A 22,562-nucleotide genomic window follows, 5' to 3' on the forward strand; every position below is an offset into this window, starting at 1 on the left:
TCATGCTTCTTCCTGAATACCCCCCCTGCCACACACACATACACACACACACACACACACACACACACACACACACACACACACACACACACACACACACACACACGCACACACACGCAGACACACGCACACACACGCACACATAAAATGTCTTTATACAGCATTCATTTTACTGCAGAACGCATATATCTGTGTGCATCAAGAACTGCAGCAGAACTTAACATGCAGCTTTCCTGTCTCACGCCAGCATCTTTATCTTCTTCCCTCTTGATGTACAACAGTTTGAGCCCATTTCCCATGAGTCCTTAGAGATTTCTTGATGTGTTACATGAAGCCATGCATAACAGACTATTCAGAACCTGCACACTATAAGTTACAAACAGACATCAACAAAACACCATACAAAATAATTAAGAGATGGTGCTACAAACCAGTAACTGACCAAGGGTGAATAAATGAATAGCTTTAGCACTGAAGACAGCTGCAAAATTAAGCTTTTTACTGAGTACAATAGTAATTACAGCCAAATGGAGAATCCAGCAGATGTGAAGGAAGGAAGAAAGGACATTTACTGTGTTGTTGATTCAGGACCTGGATCACAAAGGTTCAGCTTTTCATATCTCCTGGGTATGACCTCAAAATGTTTTCCTGTATTCATCTTCCAAGACTCTCAAGTTTGCTTTAGGTATATTGGGTCACAACTGTGCAACAAACCTGAAACAGGGTATAATTTATAGAGATGAACTGGGTTTACAATAGCTGGCACTGTAGAAATGAACTGTGGTGACTTAATGTTGCAACTCATACATTTACAGTGCCATACCACACTAGCAACACTTTGCGTGGTTGTGAATATCATAGAAAATAATTAATGTGAGTGGAAAGTGATAAAAATGTTCTCAAGTAGTATTTTTGCAGTGAATTCACTGACCACTGAAGTTGGCAAATGCATTTTGCTAAATTTCACTTAACTCATATTACTTAAAATGTCCCCTGTTAAAATAAATAAAAGGAAACTGCAAGTGGCTTAAATTCTTTTATTCTGCACTATGAACTCCAGCTCTGGCATAATTCAAGTTAAGTGCAAACTGGTGAAATGAGTTCATTGACTAACAGTGCTGGTATAATTATTGCCAATGAAATGGAAATACTCCCCCTGTTATATAACTAAGGAATAGTCTGTAGGTTGTAAATGTGTGCAAAGGCCTTTATCTCTTATAAACAACTGTGCTTACTGGTAAGTGAAAGTATCTGACTCCAAAGAGTGTGCCACAGTTGCCCAGTGCTATGTCACCATAATGTTATGTGATATTACACTGGTCATTTTTATACTGATGCAGTATTTTATTCACATTCTCAAAGCAAAATAAATCCTTATGTTTTAGTTTCCTCTTTCTGAAGTTCCATATATTACATTATAGGACACCTTACAGTGTGTTTTTGTGGCCTAATCTGGTGGTACTATTTTCAACAACAAAAGCCAAAACATGTTAAAATCAAACTAACAAAGTAAAAAAAAACATGTTCTATGTACTCTGGTAGTTGATTGGATTATGTGGAACATGTTTTTTTTTAGTTTATTAGTGGTGCCATTTATACTATAACAGTATGTGGCCTGTACTGAACAAAAATAATGTATGCAAACTGCACTATATAATGGGACATTTTATACATTCCACAAAGCGCAATGTGGCAGCACCAAGTGGTGCGGCCAAGAGATAAGAAAAGAAGAGAGTGCATTTTGAAGGACTATATCTAGAAAATAACCATGGTGTATTCCTAGGAAACTACGGAAATGTTATTTATTTGTCTATTTATTTAATTTTTTTTTTTTTGATAACCAAAGGTGCAAACAGCAGTGATAATAAAGAAGAGAGAGAGAGAGAGACAGAAAGAGACAGACAGACAGACAGACAGAGTCAGAGTTAGCCAGGCAGGAACCAGCATCACAAGGTGTGCAGCAGTGAACTGGACAGGAAGGGGTAGTCAGTCTGATGGGTAGAGGCAAAGGGCAAAAAACAACAAGACAATGAAGAGGTCTGGTAGGAGGAGATTGTTTACACCACAGGGAGAGACAACCAATGCAGCCAGTGATAATGGTGGAAGAGGAGGTAGAAATGTTACAGACAGGAAGAGTAGTGGCATGGGACAGCAGGTAAAGGAAAGGAGAGCCAGTATGGAGAAAGAGAAGATGGTTTTGGTGATTGGAGGCTCAATCACAAAAGCAATCATGAGTCTAAGCACGTGAGAAAAGAGAGACTACATTTTAATGAATCCAATGTCAGAGCTTAGACTGAGTTAAACATGGCAGGAAGTAATTAAAATGATCATTGAGGGGGAAAGGCAGACAGACTGTGCTGACTTTAGTTACCAGTTTTCTGCTGGAGGAGACAGTTAAGAGCAGGAGAGGAGACAGAGAGGTGTTCATGAGACAGGCTTGCAAGAAGCACTTTTGCAAGTGTTGCCTGTATCAGTAGCCAGCACATGGAGGAAGAAGAAGATTAGGGAGCTTAATAACTGCCTGCTGCTTTGGACTAGGAAGAAACTGTTGCAGAAAAAGGTGAAGTCCCAAGACTGGAAAAACTCCCTTATTATGCTCAACAAAAAGTTGAGATCCCTCATCATAACCTCTAAAACCAGCTATGAAGGCCAAACTGGGGCAGACACTAAAAACAACCACAAAGCGTATTATAGTTATATCAAAAATCACCATGGCAACACCCAGGTTAGCTCTGAGTTACTGCACAATGGTACCTCCTATAATGAGCCAACAGATATTGCCAACATACTGGCCGACAGATTCAGTGCCAACTTTACCCCCCCCAAAGGACCAATCAGAATACCGGAGGAATGCCAGGCACCCAGCATTACTGCAGCACAGGTTAAAGCTGCATTGCCCAAGGCCAAGAATACAGCTTCCATGGGACCCTGCAATATCCCTGGATGTGTTCTACATGAACTAAAAAGTGAACTGGCACCACATCTTTGTGTCCTGTTCAGTCACAACCTCACCTCAGGCTTTGTCCCTACCGAATGGCGCACTGATACACTCATCCCTCTCCATAAAGGGGGAGCAACTACAGACCCTGGGAATTATCACCCCATTAGCCTGATGAGTCTGGTATGTAAGGCTATGGAGTGTATCATTGTGGACCTAATTAACAAGGATATAGGGAATCTCCAAACTCTAGACCCCACACAATTTGGTTTTGTGAAATGTAGATCATGCCTGCTCAACCTGGTTGACTTCTTTAAGTCAGTCACCAGAGCTGTGGATGAGGGCAAGGCAGTTCATAAAGCCTACCTCGATCTGGCCAAGGCCTTTGACATCATTCCCCACTCAGGAAATATTGATAAACTCACCAAACTAAGCATCAACCCCTATACCACTAACTGGGTTGCAAATTGGCTCACAGATAGAACTCACAGTGTGAAAGTCGAGGACTCCAAGTCAGACTGCCGACCAGTCACGAGTGGAGTCCCACAGGGATCAGTCCTGGGTCCTCTCTTGTTTGGCATCTACTTCTCAGAAGTCCAGGCCAACATGGAGGAACTCTGGCTGACCAAGTTCACACATGACTGCAAGCTGGGAGCCATTATTAATCCCCCAAGTTATGTAGACATCCCACAGAAAGGCCTCACTGAGACCAATGCCTGGTGTCAAAACCATGGCCTTAAGCTTAATGCCAAAAAATGTGCCATCATCCCCTTTGAGAAAAACTAATTTCCCATTAATTACCACATTGATGAGAGCCCACTGAACACTGAAGGCGTTATAAGAGATCTGGGGACACAGGTTGACAGCAACCTCTCCTTTGACCACCACATTGCCATTGTGGTCAGAAAGTCCTTCAATGTGGCACATCTCATTACCAAGGGTTTTGCATCCAGGAAGAAAGAGGTCATCATCTCACTCTACTCTTCTTTATTAGGCCAATCATCTAGTATAATGCCCCATTTGGCAGGTACCTCACTAGACACATACAACAGCTGGAAAGGCCACAAAAGTACCTAATGAGGAGGATCATAGGCCCTAAACGCATGTCGTATATGGACAGACTCAAAAAACTCCAGCTATTCTCTCTCTCATATAGTCTACTAAGATGCAATCTCTGCTTGACTTACAAAGCCATGTCTGACCCAACTCTGTTAGAAATGCTACATCTAAAGAAATTCCAATCCCTCCACACCACATGCTCCAGAGACCTCAACCTCATTATCACAATCAACAGAACATGCTGGAGGGACAGGTTCATAACCGAGAGACTGCCCATGCTCTGGAATAGACTTCCCATACATGTCAAGCAGAGCATCTCAGTGGCCCTCTTCAAGAGAAATCTTGATGAGTGGATGGGAAATAGAAAGTTAACCCCAGGGATCACTCCAGTGGCTCTTCTTGATAGAGAAAGCATCATAGAAAATGATGAAGTCTATATCACACGGGATCACCCATTATCAACAGTTCAAAAGATAGATGCCAGAAAACCAGATATAGTAGTCCATGAAAAGAAGAGAAAAGTAGCATTGATCATTGAAATCACTACGCCCAGTGACTACAGTGTCTTGCGTACAGAGAGACACAAAGCCATAAAATATCAGAATTTGTAGGCAGAAATTAGAACAATGTGGAAGAAAGATACCCAGACAGTTCCAATAGTAGTAGGAGCAACAGGTCTTATAAAAAAGAATCTACAACAGTATTTAGTTATGTTACTGATACATGTAACTATATAGGAATTGCAGAAGGAGTCATTACTCGGCACATTGTGGGTGCTGTGAAGAGCACTTCTGGCTGACAACAAAGATTGAAACAATACTAATTTCATGAACTTTAATCATACTTTAACGTAGGAATAGGATTAATTTTCATCATGGTATTAGAAACCCAAAAGATTTGGAGAAATTAAAAAACAAAACTAAGTGCAATACTTAGTAGCCCCTTTTTATCTGTCTGCTATACCTGTCAAACTTTCAGCTTTCAAAATTATAGCAAGGGTCCATCAAAAACCATAGCAGAAGGTCCATCAAAAACCATAGCAGAAGGTCCATCAAAAACCATAGCAGAAGGTCCATCAAAAACCATAGCAGATGTACCTGCAGTGCTTTGGCAGGACCAACTATCCTCCCTTCTACCTGTATCCATAGGAGCACCTCAAGGTTCCATACTTGGTCCTTTACTATTCTTCTTATTTACAAATCAAATAGCTGCATCCTCTCCCTCTGCTTCTATAGTGCAATATGCAGATGACACTACTATCATATGTGCTGCCCCAACCTTAAGCAAACTTCAAACAATAACACAGAATAACTTTACTCTGGCTGAAGCATTGTTTTCTAGCATTAAACTTATACTCAACCCCAAAAAAACAAAACTAATTCTCTTCCGTCCTGGTAGATCTCCTGCACTAAAGAATAACTTCAACATAAACTCCAAGGATAATACCTCAATCACCCCAACAACACACACTAAACATCTAGGAGTTGTAATCGACAACAATCTCAAATTTGACGTACACATTGCCCAAACAATTAAAAAAGTAAACAAAAAGCTTGGTCTCCTGTATAGGAACAAGCAATTCATGACCAATTATACCAAAGCCACTATTGCAAGAACTCACCTATTATCCACCCTACTGTATGCCTCCCCAGTCCTAACTAATCTTCGCCACAGCTAACAAAACAAAATGGCATCTTACTATAACAAGATTGCCAGGTTTGCTACAGGTGCCTCTAATAGATCCCATCACTGTCTCTCCCTCAGACAGCTCAACTGGCTTGAGTTGCCCCAACTACTTCTTACTACTCAACTCTCCACAGCCCACAAACTGTACTACCTCCCTGACAAAACTCCAGCACTACAGGATCTAATACAGCCCCACACTACCACCTGAGCCTTAAGCTCAGCAGACCGAAATCTCATAAATGTCATCAAACATAAGAATGAAGCGGGTAAAACTCTCTTTGGCTGTACAACTCACTCCCAAATCACATAACTTCTACCAGCTCTGCTCCACTATTTAAGAAACTACTCAAAACCCACTATTTTAACAATTGGCAGTGCCCATGTAACTCCCCAGGCTAATCCACTACATTACAGTGTTGCAAGGATTCTGCTGAAGATCACTTCTAAGTTTCTAACCTCTGAATACTTATTCTTAGCAAACAATGTTTTATTCTCATGGTATTGATTTATATGTCTATGAAGAAATGTTAAATATGTTCTTATATGTATATTTGTATGCCTTTAGAGTACAGTTATATATTTTATAAAATGTATTTGTAGCATTGTATTATGAGGAGCTTTTCTTCCCAGGCCTCCGCTGAAAATGGACCTGTGTCCAGTCGGACTTTCCCAGTCATCAAATATAAAATAAATAAATAAATAAACAAATAAATAAAATAGCAGAAGATTTTAAAATCATAGCACTGAAAATTTATGTATATGTAAATGTGTGTTCCTTGAGATAGGGAGCATATTGCACAAATTTGCCTTCTTTGGGAGCATGACCTATAAATTAACACCTTTCAAGTGTCAACAGATACACATCTGCAAAACTATACCAGGAAAAAAAATTGTATGCACTGTGACATTACACATGCACATTTGTATACAATACAAAGCATCTAAGTGGCCATAACCATCCTTCCAATCAACAGCCATGTGAAATACTAAGGTGTCTCACAACTCCTAATTTAATATACTAATTCCACCATCACACACTTATGGACAAAAGAGAAACACCTAAAATGGTGCACATAGTGCATGCACTGAGCTGCAGTAGTGACAATCACCTTTACTGCATTAATTCCATACCTCTCAACTGTCTAGATTTGTGACTCATATTTTTGGTCTGTTCCTCATAAAATCTATGGTTTTCTATCAAATCACTGGGATGATCTGAGAACAGAAGTCACTAAATAATGACATACATTTTAGTTTCAGACTTCAGAGCCTTCATAAAATGTATGTTAAAACAGATCCTGTTACTCTAGCCACTTTCTAAGCTTCTAAAAGTAATATTTCAAATATGTCCCTATTTTGGGCCTTTGTCCCCCACTTTGTCAGTCTTTGTCCAGATTTCTTACACTAAGAGATTGAGAGGTATGATCCTTACACTAACCATGAACACCATTAAATGGTTTATACTCTTCGATAACTACAGTATCAGTCAACTCACCTACATTAGAAAAACAAATCAACAGTGTCAGCCCTGTGATGGAAATTCTAGTTAAAACAGGAATATTATTGTTACATGGATGATGGAAACAGTAAACAGTCATAATGTACATAACATCTGATTAGACTATTCTCCAAAAAATGTAATTCTAGGAGACATTAAAGTAAATTGAGGTAACTGGACTCTGACCCAGCTCTCCAGAGCAGCAGATTTCCATCATTTGGTACAAATAGTTAAGCTACCCAATCATCCATGTGCAGGCTCTCACATCTCTGCTGTAGTGGAGGCAATAATAACCAACATGCCGCACAGCTCCATGGCACAAGTAATGGTATCCTGCCTAGCACACATTAAACAATCACTGTCCAGTGATCACAAACTAGTCCTTTAGCATATTAACAGCCCCTCCAGTACTTTTTTCTGAGAAAATCATTTCCAGAGTAAAAAACAAGGCTCCCCGATCTTTTCGTTACACCTTATCAAAGCTTCAGGAACAGAATTTTAGTATAGCAGCAAGAAGTGCAAAAGTTACTAACAAAGCCCAAATGTCTGAAGATGTGCTCAGATCGCAATAGGGAAAAAGCAAGTTACAACATATCAGAACGTTGTAATGGCGGTTATGTATAAACAGGTTTTGAAGTGACAGCCAGCTTCTAGGTAACCTCTATTAGTCTGTTGACTCTTATTTGACTTTGAGAAGCTTTTGTTTCATTGACTGTACAACTGAGCCAAAGAAAGGGCAGAACTGGAGCTATTTAATGACAAATTGGAGCAGTGGAACAGACACAAAAATCAAAGGTGAAATTGAAAAGCTCTACTTAATGAAGAATGGTTGAGAGGTATGCTGTCATCTGAGTAGCATAGTTTCATAATTCTTAATATCAGGTTTGCAATCTATTGGTTTCTAGAAACTTTGTTGGAGTAGTACCATGCCTATATGTCTTATCTGCCACAGTATCATGTATTGAGTTCTCAGGTCTATATTATTTAATCAGAAATGCCAGTTTATTTCTTAATCTATACAATTGTTATATCACAAACTGATCTTTCTTTTCCCTATTAGTTATATTTAGTCTAAGAAACACATTACCTGAACTGATTTTGGTATCATGGGCTGTCTGTTCCAGGCCCAATATTTCAAAATAGAACCAGGTTCAAAATTATTTGACTGCCCAGCTCAGAACAGGTGTGACTTATAGACTCTACTTTGTGATACCAAAGTTATACCTTTCCAGGGCCAAGTCATAAAATATGGAGCAGCACACCAAGAAAACTGAATCATGTGTATAACAATGCTTTGACACAATAAAGAGGTGATTTTGCAAAGGGGAGATATAAGTTGCAGTTGCATCCACAACCTCATATTACTTATATAGTCTAAAAGCTATAAGGTTGTCTACCTATGGGGAAGTGGGAATCCTCCATGACTGTGTAACCTCACTGCTACAACAGAAAACTTTCAGGACCAATCTGCCTCATCTGTCATTTTGTGCCAGTGGGTTCTACACTTCAGCACTTCAGCATGCTGAAGTAGAACCATGGTTTAGCTGGATTGCAGACCTCAGAAATAACTACAATGCAAATCATATCACATTAAGTGAGACAACAGACTAAATATATATATATTAACCAGTATGACATTTAAAATGAATAATAGTTCTAACTGCGTAGATACAGTCACTGTCATTGTGCATTCATTAGAAAGTGTTCTGAAAGTGTATTATTTTTTCAGGGGAAATTTGCATGCCTTTTGAGATGTTTTGAGGAAGGGGTGTTTGCAGATGCTTTGCACACATATTTCTGTGTTTTTCCCAGAGTCTTATATATGCATCTACTAATGGATTTTTGCCATTTTGTTTAAACCTGGTTTAGTATCCTCCTCTGATATATGTACATCACAGGATTCATGTTAAACTGAATGTTTCAAAATATAGACTGACTATCGACTTTGGTCCTATTGATGAACATAAAGACAGAAAAAACATCCGTTGATGGAGCCTGGATATTATTAATGCCTGTGTTATTGTGCCTTCGTTCTATGACAATATGAAAAGTACACAGCAGAAGCAGTTTAGGGGCCTGTCTCCACTTGCACATTGTAATTTAATATAGGATTTACTTGCTATTTACCTCTGCCTTCAAAGCTGTTTATCTCATTAAAGAAATTTCTTGACTTTCACATCAAGGCACATTGCCACTGTTTTAAGAAACTGGCCTCACTTTCTTCAAACTTTTTTTTTTTTTTTTTTTCAAAAAATCTGAATACCACCAAATGTAACATTCCTAACAGTTGCTGCCCACGTACTTTTTCAAGCTACGTTCCTGTTACTAGATGTTTGTCATTTTGTAATATGAGCCACACGAATTGAGTGAAGGCAAATACAACAAGCAACAAACTAATGAAAGGAAATCCTGTTGTCTCAAGCAGAACTCTATTTAAACGTAAAAAAAGTTTATTTTACAACTTAAAATGCTTTTTGTCACCCTACATAGGGTAACTTCCTCAAAAATAAAAAACTGAAACAAAGTAACAGTTTTTAAACTAACCCGCTCTCGTCATCACATGACAAGATAAGCCAATCATCACAATAATCCATTTAAACATGTGATCAATGATTAAACAGTGTTTAAACAATGTATCGCAGAAAGACAACCTGATAAAATCGTATTAGTAATTCAGTACATACGAATTAAAAACTGATTCTAAGTAAAAATCTGCGTGTTACAATATGTTTAAAGTAATGTCAATTGTGGTACACAAAATCTTTCACCTACTTAAACTTCTTAACTTTAACAAGCAAGAAATGTTGCAATTTTCGTTTAAACCTGGATATGAGAAAGCATTTAGAACCAGTTGCCATTCTAACTCACGTTCCTCAAGTAGCAAACCAGTAGGGCCACCTCTAATGTCTGGCAAAACCTAGTCAATAGCTTTAAAGCAAAACTTGTGACCCCTTCGCAAAAAAGAATGCTTAGCTAGTGCATTATCACTTTTGTTTTTATTTATGGCATAAATATGTTCATAAATTCTTTCTCTAAAGTTGCGGTCCGTTTTACGGACGTAAAACGCTGGACAGTCAATGCATGGTGCAATGTATATCACTGCCTTGGACTCACAGTTTAGTTTAGAGTTAAGACTAAACTTTTTGTTGTTACCAACTGTAAAAGAGTTACCTGTCTTAATATAGGTGCACCACCTACATGCGCCACAAGTGAACATACCCACAGATCTCCCACTAGGCTTAAGAGCCCCAAGCTCAAGGAGGTTTTTCAAGTTAGGCCCCCTTCTATATATTATTTTAGGCAAGTTTCCAAGTCTGTCTAATAGTGAGTTGTCTCTACTAATAAGAGACCAATTCTTAAACAGAATGGACCTAAGTTGTATACTGTCATTACTGTATGTCGTAATGAAACTCACTTTAAAGTTTACTTGCTGGTCACTATTATTTACTATCTGATGCAAGCTATTGTTATTTGAGTGAGTGTTTTCAATATTAATGGCCTCATTATACTCTTGTTGGATAGCCTGAATCTCTTCTCTCTTGTAAAGGAGAGGTCTATGATTTTTTTTGTGTGAAAGGGTGGGCACTAGTATAATGCAAGAAAGAATTACAGTAGGTGGCTTTCCTAAAGATTTTAGAAGTTAATCTCTTGTTTAACAAGTCCTTAGTTAACCTAATGTCTAAGTAATCTATAGTGACAGTACTAAAATTAAATGTAAACTTAATGAACCTTGTTGTAGTGTTCAAGTAATCGACAAATTGGTGGGCTTGCACCTCATCAACTCTAAACGTAATAAAAATATCATCTAAAAACCGGGTATAATAAACTAGGTTTGCCTTAATTCTAGGTGAGTCAAATATAAATGTTTTATGCCAGTAAGCCATAAACAAATTGGCCAAACTGGACACTGAAGAAGGCTGTGACATTGTCCAGCCGAAACCGGTCTGTTTTGCTGTTTATTTATTAATAAAATTTATTTTATGGGTCACAGTATTGCTGGCTCTATAATTTTTTGTTTTGGTTTATGTAATGGTTGAGCCGTGTATTTGCCTTCGCGCAGGAGGTTCTTTTTTTGTGTTGCATAAAAAAACAATTCCTAGATAAAACATATATAATGTATAATGAAATCATTTTTGCTACCCAGTACTTAATCTACATAGGGATCCAGAGAGGAATCCAAATGTCTGCCTAGTCTCAGGAAGGATGGATGAAAGGTGCTAATCTGAGACATTTGGTTTTGACTGGGTAAATGTTGGTCATGGATTGCTAATAAGATATTAAGCATATTCTAGTGCTGCATTGCAGTTATTCTGTAATTGTAGATAGTAAGTGGCAACCAATGTGGTTTTAATTTGTCATTACTGTTATACTTTTAAAGACTTGTAGTATCACTGTGACCATGTGAAATGGTTGCTGTCATTGTTAACCTCCCCCTCTCCTTTTGTTTCTAATGTGTTTTTATCTGTCTTTAGGATAATCAAATTCCCCTGGCTTGTATTTCCCATTATTTATGCCACTATACTTATCAACAGACATTTGTGACAGATTTGTTTTTAGGGGTGAACTATCAATAATTAATCCAATTAATCTCTGTTGAGCAGCAATATTTTATTTGAACATATACTTACATGCCCAGAAAATATTAATAATGTAGCCATTGATTTAATTTTGGTGCTTTTGAACTCCAATGCTTTAAAGGTATTTTAACATAAAGTATTATACCCTGGGTCTGTCTAGTTTAAATTCAACATTATGCTTTTTAACTCTCAGCATTTCTTCCCAGTATTCTTATATACATTCTTAACTCATTGCTTTGCATGTGTTTTTGAATATCCTAGTATCATCTATTTTCACTTCAATAGCCCAAAGCATCAAAAAGGTTCACAAGAAAATAGGTCTTCTATATATAAACAATTTCTTAGAAATAACATGAAAGTTACAATAGCTGCACACACCTTCTATCAACCCTCCTCTGTGCCTCCCCAGCATTAACCAATCTCCGCAAAATGGACCTAAACAAATTGGAATCTTGCTATAATAAAATAGCAAGATTTGCCACTGGAGCTTTACATAGATCACATCACTGTACAATACTAAAACAATGTAATTGTCTCAAATTCCCACAGCTTCTACACTTTAATCATCTAACCTTTGCCCAATAAATTCTCCACCAAACTAATAAAACCCCTTCTCTCCAAAAACTCATTCAACCATACATCTCAGCCCAATCTCTTTGCTCCAGTAACCAACACCTTCTAGATACAACCAGAGCCAACAACTCAGATGAGAAATCTTTCTTCTCTAACTATATTCCTAAAATTCGGAATAAGCTGCCAACCCCAATAACTTCTAACACCTCTCTCTCACAATATAAAAAGGTCCTCAAATCACACCTAGTGAATACCTGGCTATGTTCTTGTTACTCCCCTGTTAAGGCCTTCCTGATTTCCCAAACAATCTTCTACTCTCTTTATTTAAATAACAGGGTATAGTAACCTCATCTGTTAAATTTATAACCCTCTTTATCATTTCAATCATACTTATAGCAACTACACCTGTATGTGTATAACCCTCTCGATTATTTCAACTACAGCTGTAGCAATATGATGGGACTTTTTTCCATGAAATGAAATGTATGTCTTCTGTATTATTTGCCATCAATATAGTATCCTGTATGTTTGTTAAACTGCTGGAATGTCTATAACAGGAACTCTATGTATGCTGGTATATGTTGAAATTATCCTTGTAACAGGAGCTTTTCTCCTCGGGCCTCCACTAAAAACAGACCTGTGTCCAGTTGGACTTTAGTGGCAAACAAATGTAAAATAAAATAAAATTTACCAGAACTGTTAATTTTCTTTTTTTCTTTTCAATAACTCACAAATTCTTTTGAAAATATTGTTTTTTTTTCCTAAAACTTCTTTGACAATCAATTTCAACAATTGGCTAAGCTTCTGGTGTCATTCAAAGGGGATCCAGAGTCTGTCAGTCTGGGACGACATGCTCGACAAGCCTTGTTGCTTCACAAGAGACGGTTTGCACCTGTCACCCTTAGGTTTTCGAATACTGGCCAAGGGTCTTGCTGCCCCCATAGTGCCTTTTTTAGGCAAGGCTCAAAAGTCAAACCCGCTCGAAGCACTCCTCAGTATGGAGAACGTCAACATCTGTGCAGTAATTGAAACCTGGTTCAAGGCTCCACAGAGCACCCCAGCACTACCAGGCTACAACTCATACCACACATTTTGGCCACAGAACATGGACCGAAACACAAAAGGAGGGGGTGTATCCATATTCATCAAGGATACCTACACTTCCAGGTTAGTGGCTCAGCATGATACCTCTGAGATCATCCATGTGCAACTAACATCAGGCAAATCTGCAATGCAAATTGTGGCCTGCTACAGATCATGCTCCATGACCCAGGACCACCACTCCGCCTTTCTGGAGACACTGGAAAACATGAAGGTTCTACTGAACACCCTGATATTGGGCAATTTCAAGTACCCTACCATTAACTGGGAAAACTACTCAAGTACAAACTACCCAGGTCCAGCGCTTCCTGAAATTTATCAACTCAAATGCCCTGGATCAGTGGGTAAACTCCTCTACCAGAGGTGAAAACATATTGGACCTGGTCATCATCACCATGGGCTACAGGAGTTCCGCACCAGAGGTCAACCCATCACTGGTAGATCAGACAATAAACTAATCACTCTGGATGTCCACACCACACCACCACCCGCAACCAAGGAAACCACAGTGAAAAACCTTTCTATAGCAAACTTCACCTTACTTAAGACAGAGGTGGTAAGTTTCACAACCCCCACGCTAAAGGATAACAGTGTCCAAGATGCAGAAACCTTTACAAATGCACTCTAGGAGCACCTACAAGGATGCATGGATCGTGCCATCCCTAGCCAAACCAAGACTCACTCCCTTAAGAGAAGGAAACCAGTCTGGTGGACCCCTGCCATAAATAGGCTATACAACAGAAGGAGGAAACTAGTTCAGAAAAAAAGCAAATCCCTAGAAGGAAAGACATCGCTGATCAGTATCAATAAGAAACTAAGGTCCCTCATAAAATCATCCAAGTCTAACTTCGAAAGAAAATATCCAAGGATTCGAAAGATAACTACAAAGCCTTCTGTAGCTATGTCAAGAATCTAAGTGGCAACTTGCAGATATGCTCTGAGCTAGTGCAAAATAGCACAATATATACTAAACCTACTGATATTGCCAACATCCTGGCAGATAGATTCAGTGGAAACTTCACCCCCTCTCACCCCCAAAAGGGCCCACAACAATACTGGAAAGTGTAGTGTCCCGGAAATCAGAGACGCACAGGTGAAAACAGCCCTTTTAAAAGCCAAAAGCGCAGTGTCAATGGGGCCAGATGGTGTCCCAGGCTGCGTCTTGCATGAGCTACAGAATGAACTAACCCCCCCACCTAAACACACTGTTCATCCTCAGCCTCAGCACACAGCAACAGTTATTCCGCTACACAAAGGAGGGGCCACAACTGACCCTGGTAACTATCACTCCATAAGCCTGACTAGCCTAGTCTGCAAGGCTATGGCGCGCATCATCATGGAACTCATTAACAATGAAGTGGTTCACACAGCCTACCTTGACCTCACCAAGGCTTTTGACACCATTCCCCACTCGGGAATTATAGAAAAACTCACCAGCCTAAACATAAACCCCTACGTCATGAGATGGGTTACCAACTGGCTTACAGGCAGAACTCACACGGTAAGAATAGCGGGCTCCAGGTCCGACTCTAATCCAGTCACAAGTGGTGTCCCACAAGGCTCGGTCCTGGGACCCCTACTGTTTGGCATATACTTCTCAGAAGTACAGGGAAACACAGGAGGACTATGGCTAACCAAGTTCACTGATGACTGCAAACTGGGAGCCATAATTGACTCTCCGGCTGACACAGACATCTTCCAAATGGGCCTTACTGAAACAGACACCTGGTGTCAAAATCATGGCCTCAAGCTAAATGCTAATAAATGCATAGTCATCCCACTGGGAAAAACAAAACACTCATGAATTACCACATAGGTGGCAGCCCCCTTAATACAGAACAGGTAATAAGAGATCTGGGGACCCAGGTAGATAGTAATCTCTCCTTTGACAATCATATTGCCAAAGTAGTTAGGAAATCCTTCTATGTAGCCCATCTAATTATTAAAGGGTTTGCATCTAGAAATAAAGTTGTTATAGTGCCCCTCTACTCATCACTCATCAGACCCATCATACAGTACAATGCACCATTTGGGATGTACCTCACTAGACACTTCCAACAGCTGGAAAGACCACAAAAGTACCTCACCAAGAGGATTACTGGCCTCAAACATATATCCTATGCAGCCCGACTGGAAAAACTCCGGCTGTACTCAGTAGCATATCGCTTACTCAGAGGTGATCTCTCCCTGACTTACAAAGCCATGTCCAACTCAGAATTGATGGACATGCTCCACCTAAAGAAATCCAGCTCACTGTGAGCCACTCGCTCTAGTGAGCTAAACCTCACCATAACAATAAATAGAACATGCTGGAGGGATAGATTCCTGGCACTGAGACTCCCCATGCTTTGGAACAAAATTCCTAACTACATTAGGCAGAGCTCCTCACTAACACTCTTCAAGAGAAACCTTGACAAGTGGATGGATAACAGAAAATACACCCCTGGGATCACTTCATTGGCTCTTCTTGACAGAGGCTCAGTTAATTAATCAATGGGGCAGCGAAAGCTGACACACTCTGGCTAGGCTTATAAATGCCCTCGGGCAGATAGCCTAGTACCTACCTATGAACCTAAAATGGCATTTCTTAGCAGAAATTCTGCAAAATTGTTTAAAAGCAGAGTAATGCTTCATCTCATGGTTCCAGCCACACCTACATTATGAGGTCTGGATTTCAGTTGTATAAGCTTTTCTCTTGTCTACATTACTGTTACAATACAATGTTATATAGTTTCTTTTACTTTTGTAACACATGACACATTCTGTCTTCACTTCACATTTTCGCCTTTTTAAATGACTAACATTTTGTCTTACTTGCATTTCCTCTCCTCAGTTAATTCTTTAAAATTTGTACTTGTAATTTCATATGCCTTGCATATGTCCACAGCTTTTATAAGGAAATGTCTGTTTCTCTTAATATCCTGCCCTCTTTTTCATGTCTTATACCACAAGCTATTTAGTTTCCTATTGTTGAGTCAAACACATCAAATTCAGAGTCTTTTTCTCCATTTTCAGTTTAGAAAAATAAGCATCTATATTTTTGTAGGAGCATTAATATAAAGAATAGCAATTTTTTTTTTCTAGGTTCACAATAGTTCCTTGTTCTCTCTTTAACTCCTTCTATTTTATATTTCTCCTCTTCTTTTCAGGAAATTGCCTTTAAAGCTTATGTGCCAGTACCATGAAGAAATATAGTAGACCGTGTATTTTCAGGTTTCTCAGCTAATTAATTCTGAATGAAGAATAATTAAAATTCCTGGATCAAAAGCTTTCAGTTTCCTGTTAAATTTCCTTTCAGTGAGAAAGATAGAGAGTTCTTGATGATTGCAGTTGGGCTATGTTTCCAATGTAAATTATACCATACAGGTTCCAAACACAAAGTAATGAAAGCAACAAACATATGTCTTCATTTTTGAAGTATTTATGCACTGTTATATCATATAATGTATATGGATGTGGCAGGATGGTGAATAAATCACACTGAGATACTAAGGATGTGGTCTAACCTCCATTAGGATTTTATTGAGAGCAAGAGATCTATAAGAAAGTATAACACATGGCATGCCACTTCTACTACCCGGTTCATTGGCGTTTAAAGCTATATACCCCATATATGACATCCTGACCAGGATCAGTTCTCTGTCTTGCACCGATTTCTTACTAGAATTGGTTCCTACTCTCCATAACATGACTAGGATAAAGTGAGTATCTGAAAATTAACCTAAAGTAATGCATCCTTATGGTACTAATATGTCCTTAATGAAGTTTCATCTTTACTGTGTACAACACTGCTTTCTGACTGAAATTTCATTTATCCTGTAAACTTACTTTATTTTATTTTATTTGCAATTTGTTTACCAACTAGGTGAGCTGGTCTACTGACCCATTTCATTCATGATCTGGGCACTAAACAGCAGCACAAAAACAGGAGGAGAATATGCAAAGAAATATATTCCATACACTACACAGCTTTTTCAATACATTGATAGCATAGAGAAGTCAACAGAGTTAAGATATGGCAAGGTAATAAATAATAGTGGACCCTCATAAATCACACATGTGCAATTTATCAGAAATTGCTTTAAAAAGTGTGTACAAAAACATATTTACATATACCTGATGAACAGACCATGCAATATTATTAGTTAGTTTAAAGATTTAATAGGGTTCTGTCATACAAATATATTAGAAAGTCTTCTCAGAGTTATGGCTATAACAACTCAAAGCTATAGAATGACCACCGTGGAGTTTAACACCATACAGCCTGGTTTCAAACATAGGTTTGCCTACCCAGATGTTCATTTCCATCTTAAAAATAGTCAAGAGGTTTGATAATGTTATTTTTAGTGGAAGGAGTTCCACAATTTACTCACCCATAGACAAAACTGTTATTTTTTATTGATGAAACTGCTGCAGGCAACTTAACAAAAGTAGTTCTAGTCCTTGTATTTAATAAAATAAATCATATAAATTGATGACAGATTATTAATGTTTCAGCACTTGATTACCACACTAGCATAACCCCTCAGCAAATGGGATATTCCAAAGTAAAGGGTTAGAACCCTTAAATTATCTTTGTATTCCAGATCACAAAGGCCAGACATCTGCATCATACAAGTTCTCTAGAGTCTGTCCAATTTTTACATACAGGTTTAATTATATGTGCAGAAAATCCCCAGTATTCACTATGAGATCTGTTAAGTGTGTTATACAGGGGCAGCAATACATCCCTGCCTCTACTGCTGATTGTTCTCAAAGTATCTCTCATAATTTCATAGCATAAGTACACAATGTTCATTAATTGATCACTGAAATCAAATATTGTACACAGTGATACCTAGATCCCTAACAGAAGATACCTTTTTGAAAAATGTACTTTATTATTTATTTATTTAACATTTGTTTTCCGGAAAAGTTCGACTGGGACAGAGCCCATTTTCAGTGGAGGCCTGGGGGGAAACACTTCAAACGCATGTCTTTGGAATGTAGTAGGTGACCAGAGCACCTGGAGGAAATCCATGTGAATGCTGGGAGGACATGCAGACTCTGCATGGAAGGCACCCCATCTGATAATCAAACTGGAGAACCTCTTGCTGTGAGGTGACAATGCTAACCGCTGCACCATTGTCAATGTCATGATCTGTTACAGCGGGTATGTCTGGTTGGATTTATGAAAATGTAAAACATTACATTTCATAGGGTTGGAAGCAACCTTATTATTTACATACCAAATCTAGATTTCGTACTGCTATCCCAATCTTAACATCATCTACATATTTATTTGTCCAAAGGTCCTTACTTGGAGAGGTGGACATAAACTAAACAGAAGGAACACCAGCACATAACCCTGTGGCACAACTACATTTACAACCACTTGTTTCCAAGCAAACACCATTAAATCGTACTCTGTATCTTCGATCATGCAGCCAGGTTGCAACTCATACAATAATCTATTTATTAAAGTCCAGTCATTTCTTAATATCTAGGATCTTCCAATATGGCAAAAAGTAAAAGGCCTTTTATAACTCAAAGCAGATGGAATCCACCACAGTGCAACAGAATTCAATGCAGTTACTTAAACATGATCTACCAGCCATGAACCCACATTATGTTACATTAAATAGCAGCCTAGTGGTGATGGAAAACAGTTATAGGATAGTTCTGTATTATTTTTTCAATAATACTAGTTAAGCTAAACTCTGAAATCAGCAAGGGACTGAAAATTACTACCCCTGAGTAGTAATCCATTTTCAATATATGAAGAACAAAGCCACTACCTAATATGTTTTGAACAATGTGAACTAAACAGTAAAACATTTTAGGTCAAGAAAGAAAATATCTGTTTAGCCCATTTGGGCTTGTTGCAGCATTGCACTTTATTGTTTTCAGTGTCATCTCATCTACCACTGCTTATATAGTCAGAGAGGGAATCAGATGATCTTTTGTTACCAGCTCCACACTAGTGCATGATGATTGTGAACAGTGAAAAAATGACTAATCAAATGAATTACATCACCATCAGGGACCTTTAAATAATGACAGACTTTTAAGTTTCAGTCTTCACATCATTCGGAAAATGAATGCAATTGTTATTTTAGCAATTTTATGAGTATATAAGAGTGGTACTTGAAAACATGTCTCCAACTGTGGGCCTTTGTCTTTCATTAGTGTTTGTCTGTGCTCCTGATTCACAAGCTACACAGCTGAGAGGTATTTTTGAGTTGAGTTAAATGAGGTGTACACAACAAAATGGCTTTAGCCCCTGGGTGTTGGTCATTGTTATTTGCTTACCTTCTTTCTGTTTCCTCATTTTCCTGCTTCACTAGACTAATGTGCATTTGTGTGAACTAAGTTGGAATACAACGTTGAAATTGCATCACTCTCAACTTTCCCTTAGTTTGTCAAATGCCCCTGATTTTACCTCATATTTTTGTTTGTTCCCCATAAAATCTATGGGTTATTTTTAGCAAATTGTTAAGAATTGCAGTCACAAAACAATGAAAAATGTTTGAGTTTCAGACTTCATGTTCTTCGGAAAATGCATGCTAATGCAAAAACTTTTATTCTAGCAACCTTCTAAGTATACAGCACCAATATTTAAAATCTGGACCTGATTCTGGACTTTTGTCTTTCATTATTTTTGGCTTTCTCCTGATCTTTGTTCTAAGAGATTGTGATGTATTATTTTATACTGTAATCTGATGAGGGCTACAGGGCAAAATGGCTATAATTGCTGTGTAGGTGTGGAGTTCGCTGTGGACATTAGTGACTTACCTGCTTATCATCTGATCAGTATAATCAGTCTAGCTTTGCAGGACTAGTGTGTATTTATGTGAAATATGTTGGAATATTTAGGTTACAATGTGTTTGTGCAAAGCAAACCTAATATACATTATTGTGTACAAAATTATGATTTTTATCACAATCAAAAAACTGAGTTAGCAGTGGGACTAAGCTTGCTGAGTATGGAGAATGTCCATGGATGAAAATGGCTTACTCAGATGTCATGATCAAATTAAACAGTTATTAGTCTGACTTTACAGGACTAGTATTAATATGTATAATGCAGGATGGAATACTTAATGTGACCATTTTTATTACAATCAGACGTTTGAGTTGTGCACAGTCATGTGGCTGTAATTGATGAGTATGGATATTGCTGGGGTGTAATGACAGAAACTCAATTTGCATTAAATCAGGAAAATGAATAAAAAGAAAATGTGTGAGTGTGACCCATGGCCTGAAGACTGTCTGGAACCCAAGTTACAAAATCTGCCTGACCAAAGTCCTAAACAAAAATCTGCATGAATTTAAGGAAGATATTCAGACTCCACACAGATGGCATTCCAACCAGGAACTAAATTAGAAAGCAATAATGTGAGACTCTGACAATGACCACAATATTTATTTTCAGTCTCCACTTTGAACTTGACATTTTTAGCTTGAAATCTTTTATCTCAGACAATTAAACAGAGGAAACAGAATATAATACACAGTAGAGGTAAACAAAAATGTGGCTTCTATATAGATAGTGAAAGGAATATTGTTATAACTTGGAATAAAAGTTCAACGTTGTAATGATTCACTATAGGTACACAGCTGTTTAATAGCATTGTGGTCCAGGAGACTATTGTGGAGCCTAGCTCAAATTTCCAGTTGGCCTAGAACAGTGCCTAGTTAAGGAACTTGCTCACATTCCCACAGTAGGTAAATGAGGTCTGACAGAATTCAAACGGGGACTACAGGAAGCAGTTCATAGCTTTTATCTTCTGCGCTAAGTGTCAGATACAATTTTCAGTAAGTCATAAAAACACCAAAAAAAAAAAAACAAACAAAAAAAAAACAGCAGCAACAGCAAAATCACAGTTCACAGCTTAATGGTCTAGAAGATTCTGGCAAGCTCACTGCAAAGACAAGGAATAAGTAAAGAGGGATCAGACTACTTTGAACTGAAAATTAATTGCATGTGCTTCACAGTTGTCAATGGGAAGTACACCCAGGCAGAAGCATTTTAAAGACCGGCAAAACATACCTCTGAACTGTACAGATTTTCGCAAAATGTCCAGATTTTTGCTTCATATTTTTTGGTCTGTTTCTCATAAAAATTGTGTTTTTTGACAAATCACTGGCATAATCTATGGATTGAAGTCACTAAATAATGACATGCAATTTGAGTTTCAGAGTGCATATCCTTCAGAAAAATACATGCTAATCCAAATCCTGTTTTTCTAGCAACATTTTAAGTTTATAAGAGCAGTATTCAAAATGTAGCTATATTTTTGGGCGTTTGTGCCCCCATTATGTTAGGCTTTGTCCAGATGTCTTGCGCTAAGAGCTTGAGAGGTATGGGCAATATTGCCCTCATATTTCAGACAACAAAGAAAAACAATGTCAAATATAGAACAGTTCATTGGTAAGGGAAGAGTGTATGGTACTACTGTTTATCCACAGCAGATTTAGCAAGCACTGACAAATGTCATAAAGTTCACTCTATTAGAATAACAGTCACCTCCATTACATTTTGATTATACAAAGTATAAGACAAGAAAAATATTTTTAATGTTTTTCTAAATATTTTTGGCCCGCATCCCCCTGCGACTATCAAGCTCCCCATTCACTTTTGACCTATTCATTTCCCTGTACCACCCATGTTAGGATATGGGGAAAGACAAATGAGCACTGGGATCATAGCTATCACCCAGCTAAGACAGAGATTTTATAAATGTTCAGAATGCCCTGTACTTGTCAAAAATCATGGTGCAATTCCTGCTTTGCTCGAATAGTATGCGTGCATGCTTCTCTATACCCACATTCCCCAGCTAGATTGTTGTGCAGCCCTTTAGTCCATAATGCAGGAGCTGCACTTATGGTTTAATTATTTATTGATTTTACTTTGCATTTCCCAAGACAGCACTCTTGAAGTGGGGCTCAGACAAAATTTTCCCCAAAATGAGCAAGTTGTTAATGTTTAAGCACTCAAATCCATCCCCAAATGACTACACCAGAATCTGAACTAATCAAACCTGGTCATCTGGGGGTATGAGCAGGGTGAAAACTGCTAGAACAAGAAGTCAGCTAAAAATCTCTTTTATAGAACATGTAGATAACTGAATTAATGTTGCACTAAATC

At 38.2% G+C, this 22,562-nt stretch overlaps 1 protein-coding gene across 2 annotated transcripts in view; it reads right to left on the reverse strand.

Annotated features, from left to right (window-relative positions):
- Nucleotides 1-22,562, reverse strand: part of PRKAG3 (protein kinase AMP-activated non-catalytic subunit gamma 3) — a 1,357,042-nt gene that overhangs the window by 932,006 nt on the left and 402,474 nt on the right. The window lies entirely within an intron of this gene.

Source organism: Protopterus annectens, chromosome 6.part0, assembly GCF_019279795.1.
Source record: "Protopterus annectens isolate FY-2018-M chromosome 6.part0, PAN1.0, whole genome shotgun sequence".
In the NCBI taxonomy this organism is placed as follows: Eukaryota; Metazoa; Chordata; order Ceratodontiformes; family Protopteridae; genus Protopterus; species Protopterus annectens.